The sequence below is a fragment of the Suncus etruscus genome, chromosome 2, assembly GCF_024139225.1.
Source record: "Suncus etruscus isolate mSunEtr1 chromosome 2, mSunEtr1.pri.cur, whole genome shotgun sequence".
Taxonomy (NCBI): domain Eukaryota; kingdom Metazoa; phylum Chordata; class Mammalia; order Eulipotyphla; family Soricidae; genus Suncus; species Suncus etruscus.
The window spans coordinates 33,133,711-33,146,116 of record NC_064849.1 but is presented as its reverse complement, the minus strand read 5'-3'; the positions used below and the strand labels follow the sequence as shown (position 1 = coordinate 33,146,116).

Sequence of the window (12,406 nt, the reverse complement as noted above, 5' to 3'; positions counted from 1 at the left end):
TTCCCGGCACCCCATATGATCCCCCAAGCCTTCCAGGAGTGATTTCTGAACGCTGAGCTAGGAGTAACCCCTGAGCACCACCGGGTGTGACCCAAAATACCAAAAGAGAGAGAGAGAAAGATATGCCACCCATGAGTCACAGGTCAATGCAGGCCTAGGCAGGCAGGTGCTGCCTGTGGGGAAAGGGCACAGCCATGGCAGAAGCCGAGTCAGGCACACTCAGGGCCCCAGCGAGTGTGTGATGGCCACTGAAGCAGGTGAGGACAGGACTTTCTGGTTCCTTCTGAGGGGTTAGCAGGGGACGAAGCTGCTCTCTCCTGGGCCTGCCAGAGGAAGGAGCAGCTCACAGTCCCCACAGCCCCCTGGGTGGGGTGATACAAGTCTTAGAGCACAGCTGTCCACTCTGGTATCCCTACACGGCTGCCAGAAGGGAACCTTATATAAGATCCCTGCAGTAAGACCCCCAAGGCCAGGGAGAGCTGAGGAATGGGAGGGACTTCCAGGTGGCAGGGCCCCAAGTTCAGACATGGAAAGAACGGGAGTGAGACCTGGGGTGGCAGAGCAAGCAGACAAAGGGCACAGTGGACAGAGGGCCTGGGGCACTGGATGGACTGGTGTCTGCCCCACCAGGCATGTCCACTTGGTCCTTTCAGCCAAACCAGTGTTCTCTGGGCCTGGAGTGCACACACCCATGCATAACATGCATGCGCGCATGCGCACACGCACACACACACATCCCAAGTAGCAGAGCCAAGGTCCCAAAGGGACCTGACCCAACAAGCCCCGAGGGTCTCGAGAGAAAGAATAGCAAGTAAGGCTTACTTTGTACAAGGCAGACCTGGGGCCCATCTCCAGCACCTTATATGGTCCCCAAGCCTTGCCAAGAGTGATCCCTGAGCACAGAGCCAGGAATCAGCCTTAAGCACTGCCAGGTGTGGCTCCAAAACCAGAAAGATTAAATATCAAATTTGCCTTGGGAATCTGAGTCCCCAACCACCTCCACCACATCCTAGCCATCAGACACCCTCTTGCCTCTGCTGGAGGGAAAAAAGTAGTCTCATTCCCAAAGGCAGTGGGCACAGCTGAGGGCTCAGTTAAGAGATCAGACTCGGGCCCAGAGAGATAGCACAGCGGCGTTTGCCTTGCAAGCAGCCCATCCAGGACCAAAGGTGGTTGGTTTGAATCCCGGTGTCCCATATGGTCCCCGTGCCTGCCAGGAGCTATTCTGAGCAGACAGCCAGGAGTAACCCCTGAGCACCGCTGGGTGTGGCCAAAAAAATTAAAAAGAAAAGAGATCGGACTCGGGCCGGAGAGATAGCATGGAGGTAGTGCGTTTGCCTTGCATGCAGGACAGTGGTTCGAATCCCAAGCCTGCCGGGAGCGATTTCTGAGCGTTAGAGCCTAAAGGAACCCTGAGTGCTGCTGGGTGTGACCCAAAAACCAAGAAAAGGGGGGGGGTGGATGCCAGAAAGACCTTCCTGAAGTAGTGTGGGGTGGGGACCCCCATGAGCGAGGCTGTAGCAGACCAAGGGGAGAATGAAAGCAGAGGGCATTTGAAGAAAGAGATCAAAGCTGGTCTGGGAAATGTTTGGAACTTAAGGCCTGGAATGCATCTTGCATGTGTAAGGTACCAGGTTCAATCCCCTATGCTGTCAAGAGTTTAAAAAAAAAAACATTGGGGGTGATGTCATGAAAATTATTTTACGGGCCTGGAGAAATAGCACAGTGGCGTTTGCCTTGCAAGCAGCCGATCCAGGACCAAAGGTGGTTGGTTCAAATCCCGGTGTCCCATATGGTCCCCTGTGCCTGCCAGGAGCTATTTCTGAGCAGACAGCCAGGAGTAACCCCTGAGCACGCCAGGTGTGGCCCAAAAACCAAAAAAAAAAAGAAAAAAAAAGAAAAGAAAATTATTTTACAGATAATATAGGGGTCAGGACCATTCCCTTGGCAAACCAGGTTCAAACAAGGCTGTCACAGAGATCCTTGAATGCAGAGCCAAAAACTAAGCACAGCTAGGTTTGGCCCCAAAACAAAATAAGAGCATTTTGGGAATGGAGCGATAATACAGTGGATAGGATATTTGCCTTGCATGCAGCCAACCTGGGCTCATTTCCTTGACATTCCATATGGTCCCCAAACATCACCAGGAGTAATTCCTGAGTGCAGAGCTGAATAACCCCTGAATAGCACCAGATATGGCCCAGTGCCCCACCCCCAAAATTAAGAGAATAACCTTAAGAGTTGGTGAGAAAAGGCTGGAGTCAAGTACAGTGCAGAGGTGTTTTGAAGGAGCAACAAAGCAGGTTGCCTTACATGTGCGGGGTTTGATCCCTGGCATCCCATGTGGTTCCCCCAAGCCTGCCAGAAAGGATTCCTGAGTGCAGAGCCAGAAATAGACGTGTTGGGTGTGGCCCCCCCCAACAAAAAAAAAAAAAAAAAAGATGGTGAGAAGTACAGGGGGTAAAGGTACCTGCCTGCCTTGCATGCAGCTGGCCTAGGTTCAACCCTCAGCACTGGATAGGGTCCCCTGAGCACAGCTACGAATAGCCTCTAAGCACCACTGAATGTGAACCAACCTTCCCCTTCCCCTCCTCACCAACACACACACACACACACACACACACACACACACACACTAAGATAGGGAAAGCAGAGAAGCTGATTTCTGAGATCAAAACTATACACATACACACACACACACTCTGAGAAAGGGAAAGCAGAGAAGCTGATTTCTGAGATCAAAACTACACACACACACACACACACACACACACACACACACACACACACACACACTCTGAGAAAGGGAAAGCAGAGAAGCTGATTTCTGAGATCAAAACTCCTCCCAATAGCCCTTTCTATGTTTCCTGGGAATGACTCTGGTTTTCAGAAAAGGGTTCGAGGTACCTTTAAGGGATCTTGGCCAAGGTGCTGGCTCAAAGGGCTGCAACACATGTTTTGCATGCAGGAACACCAGGTTTAGACCACCCCAAAAAGGAGACGGCATGATTTGCTGTTGTCTTGGTGGTAGGATCCCACAGAAGACACGGGCCCCAGCTAGGCCACCAAGCAGGAGGGTCCCTGTGAGTGGGTCCTGTCACCTCTTCCTAAGAAGCGCCTCCACGGGGAGACAGGGTAAAGGGGTCAGCTGAGCTCCAAGGTCACCTCCAGCTCTAATGGACTGTGATCCGGAATTACTGAGAAGGAGGATGCGTTGACCTGTCCTCCCCAGGCCAAAGGAGCTGTGGCCAGGAGATGCTGGTGAACCCAAAGGGGGGTTGGTGCGCTGCACCCCTGGGTGCTGACTCACTGGTACCCTCTGCCCCCAGTACACGGGGTCACAGTCCAGTTCCGGGGGCTGCACCACCAGCACCCTGCACTGACCACGGGCGGTATGCCAGGCCTCGATTTCACCTCCTGAACAATGGGGTTGGCACTAGAATCACACCACAAAACAGGCTAAAAAGAAGAGTAAGTGTTGGGGTGCCCTGAGGTGCTGCGCCCCGCCCCCCAGGGTGGTATTTCGTTCTGGCCTGCCTATGGCACAGTGAAAAAATGGAAAGATAGTAGCCAAGGGGCTGGCAGAAGAGTACAGAGATTTGGGGACTCCAATCTTATTCCAGTACCACAGGCCCCTCACGTGGAACTCTCAGCCCAGTTGGTTGAGTATCAAGAGAGGCTTGTGGGCCCCCTGAGCACAGTTTGGAATCAACCTCATCCCATCCAGCCGCCCAGAAAAAGAAGAAAAGAAACAAACACTGAGAGGCAATGAGTTGCTAAGTTATCCAGAATGTGACACGGTCAGGCGGTCAGGCCAAGCCATGAGTCTGCTCCCCCTCCCAGCTCTGACCATCCCCCATCCCTCCCAACTTCTCAGCACTCCTTTGATTTCCTTTGTGTGTGTGTGTGTGTGTATGTGTGTGTGTGGTTTTTGGGTCACACCTGGCAGTGCTCAGGGGTTATTCCTGGCTCCAGGCTCAGAAATTGCTCCTGGCAGGCACGGGGGGGGGGGGGGGGGGGAGGGGGGGGAAGACGGACCATATGGGACACTGGGATTCGAACTGATGGCCTCCTGCATGAAAGGCAAATGCCTTACCTCCATGCTATCTCTCCGGCCCCTTGATTTCCTTCTTAAGGTCCTTGAACAAAGGACCATGAACAAAGGAAGTGGGACCATTCAGCACCCCATTCTTTACCCCAGGGTGACAACCAGATGGAGAGGGCAGTACGTGAGAGCCAAGTGCTGGGTCCAGCAGTAGGACACCAAGGAAGGCCTTGCAACCTTATTTGATCCTGGGCACCTCGGGAATAATTACTGAATGCAGAGCTAGAAATAAGCCCTGAACACTGCCAGCTATAGTTAAAAAAAAAAAAAATGAAAACCTGATAAGGACTTTTCAAGGGCAGAGAGGAGGGATGTTGTCCTGGGCTGGGGGGCCAGGACCCCATCCCAATTCTTAGTGTAAAGATGAGAGGGGCACATTCCAGCCAGTGGGGGCCAGTTTGAGCTCAGCATTATGCCCTCCTTAGGGTAGTGCTGTGAGGACAGGAGCCTAAGACAGCTTCAGAGTTGCCCTCTGCCTGTGTCCCAGTCCCCAGAGAGTCCAGGTCACCTCAGTGAACAAGAACAGGGAGGTGGTCCGAGTTTTGAAGAACGGTAGGAGAAGAGTGGCACAGAATGGAAGGGACAGAGGAGAGTCGGCATATGAGTGAGAGACCTAAGAATGAGGGCATCAGGACCCGCAGGGACCTCTCAGGGCTCACAGTTCCCAGCCCCCCCACCAGGGGCTCTTTGAGTTTCTCTGCTGGAAGCCAGAATATCCAGACACACAGAAGCCATTCAAACAGCTTCTGTTCACACTCTCTTCTGCTAGCCAGTGAGAAGAGTTGCAGCCTAGATCGTAACAGCTGGTTTCTTCCCCTGCTCAGACAGCTGGAGCTTTGTAGATGGGGACTCCAATTTTGGTCTCCCAAGCACTAGCAGGGGAGATACTCCCACCCCCAACAGAGGCATCACTTGTAGTATAGATTGGCACAGAGATTAGCCACCAAACCAATCCCAGATATGGCCAAAAGAAAATCCATTTGGGGGCTGGAGTAATAGCACAGCAGGTAAGGCGCTTGCCTTGCACATGGCCGACCAGGCTTCGATCCCTGGTCCCGAACCCATCAAGAGTGATTCCTAGACGCAAAGTCAGGAAGTAACTGCTGGGTGTGGCTCAAGAGTGGGGCTGGAGTGGTGGCACTAGAGGTAAGGCAACTGCTTTGTAAGCCCTAGCCTAGGACAGCCTTCGGTTGATCTTGTTGTCCCATATGGTCCAGGAGCGATTTCTCTGTGTATAGCTGGGAGTAATCCCTGAGGGTCAATGGGTGTGGCACAAAAACAAAAACAAAACAGACCACAGCAGTCTGGTGAGATAGTACAGCAGATAGCACATTTAGCATGCATACAGCTAACTTGGATTCTATCTCCTGAATTCCATAGGGTCCCACAAGCAGTACCAGGAATAATTCCTGAGCAGAGCGCCAGGTGTAACCCCTGAGCATCAATGGATGTGGCCCCAAAACAATAGAAAAATAAATAAATAAAAACATCCACAAGGCTAGAGAGACAGTAAAAACAGTATAGCAGATAGGGTGCTAGCCTTGTAGAAAGCTGAGTTGGGGCACAGCATAGGGTCCCTGAGGTTAGCCCAGAGTGATCCCTGAGCACAGAGCCAGGAGTAAACCCTGAGCTGAGAACACACACACACACACACACACACACACACACACACACACACACACACACACCAGCAGCAGCAACAAAAGTAAAAGTGAGTGGGCTAAACCCTAAGCCAACACACACATAGCAAAAGTGGGTGGGCTCAGAGGCCAGACTTGCTGTCATCCAAGTTTAGGGGAGCTTGGTGGGAGCACACATATGGGGCACACAGCAAGGGTTAAGGCTCTGGAATCCATAGAGGAGGCAAGCTCTGGGGTTTCAGCAGAAGGGCGGGGTGTGAGAGCAGCTGACCAGTCCGGGCACACTGCCCTCCTCCCGGCCAGGAACTGATGCCCAGATGTCCGGTGCCAGAATGGAAAGAATCACTCAGAGGGCACATCACAGGAAATACCACCCCACACACCCAGGTTCCTCCCCATCCCCCCCATTTCCATGCACCCACCCAGCCCAGCTCACACACTTAGTCCAAGAGCAGGAGCAGAGATCCCCCCAACAGTCTGGTCAAGGCCCGAAGAGACACTCACAGCCACCCAGGGGCCTGTAGCTTCACAATCCAGAGTCTGCCTTCAGAGGAAGAGAAACCAAAACAAGTCAGAGCTGGAAAGGATCTGACACACCCTCTGCCCCTGACTAAATCCCAGAGCGAGAAAATTCTGACCCAGCCCACAACAGGCCCTCCCAGAAATGGGCTGGGAACTCAGGCCAGCACCTAGGCTGTGAAGTCTGTGCCGCCCATTCGCCCATTCCCAGCTGCCTGCTTCTGCCCTCCTGGCTACTTCCACAAAAGCTTCTCCCTTTTCTCTCCTACCCATGCTCCAGGTTTTGCTCTCTCCCTCAGATGCTGGCTGTGGCCCCAGTCTCCTAGGCGTCATCCAGAGAGCACAGGCTCCCCAGTTCCCCCCCCATACTCTTCTCTAAGAATACTCTATACTCTTCAGAGCTGCCCCCATCCCCAGTCAGGGCTCAGAGGCCCAGGAGTGCCCCTCCGGGTATGAACTCCTGCCTGTCCTGTGGAGTTCAGGGATGAGGACTTGGACTTGGAACAAGACTGGTAGAAAAGGGACTGAAGAGATAGTACAGAGGACCCAGGTTTCATTCCTAACATCCCATATAGTCTTCAAACCCACTAGGAGTGATTTTTCAGTGTGGAGCCAGGAGTAGGAGCAGGAGTGGGTGAGTAAATCAGTGAGTAAGACGCTTGCCTCTCATGCAACTAATCCAGTTTTAATCCCCTGTTTCCCATATGGTCTTCTAAGCACTCAGAACTGATTCCTGAGCACAGAGCCAGGAATAACCTCTTAGCACTTCTTTGTTTATCCTAAAAGACCAAAAAAAAAAAAAAAAAAAAAAACTAAGCAAAATCAACCAGAAGAAAATCCTGAACACGTCTGACTGTCACTCAAAAATAACACCAAAGGGGGCCGGGCGGTGGCGCTAAAGGTAAGGTACCTGCCTTGCCTGCACTAGCCTTGGACGGACCGCTGTTCGATCCCCCGGTGTCCCATATGGTCCCCCAAGCCAGGAGCAACTTCTGAGCACATAGCCAGGAGTAACCCCTGAGCGTTACCGGGTGTGGCCCAAAAACCAAAAAAATAAAATAAAATAACACCAAAGGGGCCCGGAGAGATAGCACAGCGGTGTTTGCCTTGCAAGCAGCTGATCCAGGACCTAAGATGGTTGGTTCGAATCCTGTTGTCCCATATGGTCCCCAGTGCCTGCAAGGAACTATTTCTTTTTTTTTTTTTTTTTTTTAGTTGTTGGGTCACACCCGGCAGTGCTCAGGGGTTGCTCCTGGCTGTCTGCTCAGAAATAGCTCCTGGTAGGCACGGGGGACCATATGGGACACCGGGATTCGAACCAACCACCTTTGGTCCTGGATCAGCTGCTTGCAAGGCAAACGCCGCTGTGCTATCTCTCCGGGCCCCAGGAACTATTTCTGAGCAGACAGCCAGAAGTAACCCCTGAGCACCGCCGGGTGTGGCCCAAAAACCAACCCCCCCCAAAAAAAAAAAAACCACCAAAGGCCAGAGAGATAGCACAGTGGTTGGGCGTTTGCCTTGCACCCGGCCTACTCAGGATTCAGTGGTTTGAGTCCTGTCATCCCATATGGTCCCCTAAGACTACTAGGGGTGATTTCTGAGTGCAGAGCTAGGATTAATCCCTGAGTGTCGCCGGTTGTGACCAAAAAAAGTAAATTAAAAAAAAATTGTAGGGGATGTGGCCAGAGAGATAGTACAGTGGGTAAGGTATATGCCTTCACTGGACAATCCAGGTTCAATTCTTAGCATCCCTCTGGTTCCCCAAGCCCACTCGGAGTGATTTTCATGCACAGAGCCAAGAGTAACCCCTAAGAACTGCTGGGTATGACCCAAAGACAAACCTACAAAAAGGTAAGGGCCAGAGCAATAGTGCAGCAGGTAGGGCACTTGTCTTAAACACAGCCAAGATGGGCTCAATAGCGGGCACCCTCTATGGGGTGGAATTCAACAGGAATGATCCCTGAGCACAAATTCATGAGTAAGTTAAGCCCTGAGCACTGCTGGGTATGACACCAAAACAAAATACAATTTTTTTTTTCAAAAGACTATTGAAGAAGGTCCCGACCCCCCAATGGGCAGGAGACAGGGAAATTGCCAGACTTACAGAGCAGTGAGAACAGCCCTTACCACTAGCCATCAAGGCCCCTCTGACCCTCCCAACCACCTCTAAGGTGCCAGAGCTTATCCCCATGGTACAGATGAAAAAACCAGCAGCCAGAGCAGAGATAAGAGCTAACAGACTCAGGCCTGTAGGAGCCATGGCTGCTGCAGATGGATAGAGGAGAAGCCCCTTCACTTCCCCCACATTAGCCACACAGGGCAGATGAGGGCGGCTATGCATACCTGCCCAACCCACCTCAGGGCCCTGGGTTAGCAGAGAGGATGCCAACTTCTCAGCTGTGGTTGGCTCTGCCTCCATTGCATGTGTCTGGGGAAGGCCACCTCACCGCTCCCGATTCAGTTTTTTCATGCGTAAAATAGGTGTCCTGAACCAAACAGGCTAGTTCCACTCCAGACCCAAAGGCCTGGAAACTGAATGAACAGCCCAGCAGAGCCCAAGTCCTGGCTGACCTATCTGCCCCATGAACCGATGAGACGCCTTGTGACTATTGTGAAATAGGTCTGAGGTTGTGGGCAGGTTCGACTGATGTGTGATGAGTGCAGGGGTGAGCCTGACTCCTCTCCCCTCTTGCAAATGGCAGCGAGTTTTCTGGGTGCTCCCAGCTCCAACACCCCCACCCCCCAGCCAAGAAAGAAAGCCTGAAGAACTACATGAGAAATCCCTGTCTAGGCCCTGAGTTGGGGAGAGGTGAGAGGGAACCGATTCCAGGAACCGAATATAGAGCAGCGTGAACCAGCAGGCCAGACATCTCCAGAACTGGCTGTGAAAGAACACAGCCTTGGGCAGGGGAGCTGGGCAGGCAAGTGGCAGGGGTCCCAAGCCCCTACCAGCAGTGAATCCTGAGCACACAGCCAGAAGTAGGCCCCTGAGCACAGTCAAGAGTGAACCGAACAACAACAAAAAAAGAGTGAACCGAACAACCAAAGAATTTTATTTCCTGGGGCCAGAACAATAGTACAGCAGGTATGCTGTACTTGCCTTGCATGTATCCAACTCAGGTTCAATCCCCAGCATCCCATAGGGTCCTCCAGCCTGCCAGGAGTAATTTCTGAGTGCAAAGCCAAGAGTAACCTCTAAGACCATCAGGGTGTGGCCCAAACACCAAAACAAACAAAAAACAAGAGACGGGTTTGATGGTTTAGAGAGCAGGTAAGGTGCTTCTTGCCTTATACACAGTAGACCTAGGTTCCATCCCCAACACTGTATATGGTTCCCTGAGCCCTACCAACAATGATATCTGAACACAGAGCTAGAAGTTAAGCCTGGCTGAGTGCTACTGGATGTTGCCCCAAAACAGAATAATTGTAAGAAAGAGTGCAGCTTCAGGAAGTATTGATGGGGAAACTGAAAACAGTACATCTAAAGAATTATTTTCCGGGCCTGGAGAGATAGCACAGTGGCGTTTGCCTTGCAAGCAGCCGATCCAGGACCAAAGGTGGTTGGTTCGAATCCCGGTGTCCCATATGGTCCCCCGTGCCTGCCAGGAGCTATTTCTGAGCAGACAGCCAGGAGTAACCCCTGAGCACTGCCGGGTGTGACCCAAAAACCAAAAAAAAAAAAAAATTATTTTCCTTTCAGCAATCATGAGGCAGAGTCCCCCGAGCAGTCCGGCAACCAGCAAACCTGTTTAACACTAGAAGCCAGTGACCCCTCACTATACTTCCTGAACCTGAAACATTTTTATCAGGACACACCTAATAATAAATAGCCGGGCTGGGCAATAATGCTAATACAGCTTACAGTGCCTCACAGAGAGCCCCAGCCCTGTGAATGAATGACTCATCTCCCGGCTCCCCACACCAGAAACCTCTCACCAGCCCCCAGAGTATCATGGGACAGATATACCAGCCTTTGTCACTACCAATGGTAGCCTAGTGCTTGAACTTTTGTTAGGGTCCTTTCCTTGCCTCTACCCACCCTCAGTGATGGTCACTTCCTCTCCCTTCGAGCATATTGCCAAGGGTTAGGGGACAGTTCCAGCTATCACAGGGCCTGGAAGCCAATGTGTCTGACCTCACCTCTGTTAGGAAAACCACAAGTCATGATAAGAGGAAAGATTCAATTCATTCCTTCTTACTCTCGGGGGTCCTGAGTCGGCCAGGGCAAGGTCACTGGGGGGTCTGGCTTCTACTTCAAAACACAACACAGGTTTTTTTTTCCTTGGTGTTTGAGGGCTACCCCTAGCTCTGTTTTGGTTTGTGTTTATTTTGGTTTCTGGGCCATGCCCAGCAATGCTCAGGGACCTTTCCAGGAGTGCTAGGGATCCTATTGGGTTGGCCACGTGCAAAGCAAGCCCACATTCCCCTGTCCTATCTCTCTTATACTCGTGTGTTCCATCTCCCAATCATAGCTCAGAGGTGGCTCCCAGCAATCCTTAGGCAGACGGGTGGTTTAATGAGGCCAAAGGATGTCATGCAGCACAGAACCTTCAGCCCAGTGATCATCTAGGTCTGGGATAACTTAATATTGCTCAGAAAACTTCAGGGTCACACCGAGCAGTGTTCAGGGACCTCCAGGACTGCACCCAAGAAATGTGGGCTGAGAGAAGAAACTGGGATCAGGAACCAGGAAGATAATACAATCGGTAGGGCATTTGCTTGTACACAGCCGACCCAACACCCAATATGGTTCCTTGAGTCCACCCTGAAGTGATCCTGAACAGAGCCTGGAGTAAGCTCTGAGCATCACCAGATATAGTCACAAACAAAAACAGAACTGGATTCTTTCCTGCAAGGCACCCTGAAACGCACCCTAACACCTGAACCATCTCTTTACACCATCCACCATGCACAGGTTTCGACCCAGAAACTGAGGAAGGAGGGCTTTATCAAGGTCATCCGCTGTATAGCATTGCCCACAGAATATCCCATAAAGCCCACTCCAGAGTTGGCTGTGTGTCCGCAGAGGCTTCCTCAGGTTTCTGCACATACATCAATTCTCAGACTCTCCAAGCCTGTGTCCCCTCTCTAAAGGTTCTGAAGGTAGTGAAGGTTCTGGAAGTGCTGAGGCAGACAGTTTCAAGTGGAGAGGCCCAGGGGAGGAGGCTGAGCTGAGGTGACTATTATCCCAACTTCATACTCGCACTGCAGGTGGACCCCATCATTACCTCTCTAACTCACTTTTACAAGTGATACGCTGAGGTCACAGCACAGCGCCCAAACAGGAGACATAGGGCCCTCGACACAGGCCCTACACTTCTGAAGTGGCCCACCATGGGGGAGGTCAGAGAAGCTGGCAAGTGAGGTGGCCAGCCCCGTGGGGGGTCCCCCAGACTTTTGCTGCAGACAAACCAGCAAGCAAGCTGCCCAGCCCAGCCACCACTGGCCAGTCCAAAGGTGCCAGCTTTGAAACCAAAGCTCATGGGGAGATGAATATTTCAGAGACCCAGAGAACTGGACACCCCAGGACTTTCTGTGACATCTCGTCTGGCCCAGCTTCCCAGACCCGTCCAGGCTTCTCCCGACCCTCTAGGGTGAGGAAACCAGGTGGGTGAAGACCCCAAGAATTGAGGCAGAAGGACCTGAAGGGATAACACAGGAACTAGAGGGCTCTTGCCTTGCTCACTGTCAACTGGGTTAGATCCCTACTTCCCATATGGTTCCCTGAGCTCCAGAGGAGTGAACCCTGATCGTTTCAGGGCCAGGAATAAACCAGCCCTGAAACATAGTCGGGTGTGGCCCAAAAAAGGAAACAAAACAAACAAAAAACAAGAGTTGAAGCAGAAGCCCCAAGACCAGGGCCCACGGGCCCCCTCTATTCCCTAGATTCCTCCTCTTCTGTGTAGCCTGGTCGGAACTCGGGGTTGCCAGGGCCTGGGCCACGCACACCGGGGTCTCCCAACTGGGGCTCCCCTCTCCCCCCAGCTGCTTCCAATGCCATCCACCTGTCTACACCCGGGCCGGCCTCCTCCCCTTCCCCCCAGCGCCCTCATTCCAGGCACAGCCGCGCGGAGGCTGGCACGGAGGACACGCCCTGCCACGGCCGCTCGCCAGAAAAGGGGGAGTCCCTCCTCCCCAAGGA

At 52.3% G+C, this 12,406-nt stretch overlaps 1 protein-coding gene across 1 annotated transcript in view; it reads left to right on the top strand.

The window, feature by feature from the left end:
* The window catches only part of PNKD (PNKD metallo-beta-lactamase domain containing), a 97,306-nt gene that overhangs the window by 12,740 nt on the left and 72,160 nt on the right, over nt 1–12,406 (top strand). The window lies entirely within an intron of this gene.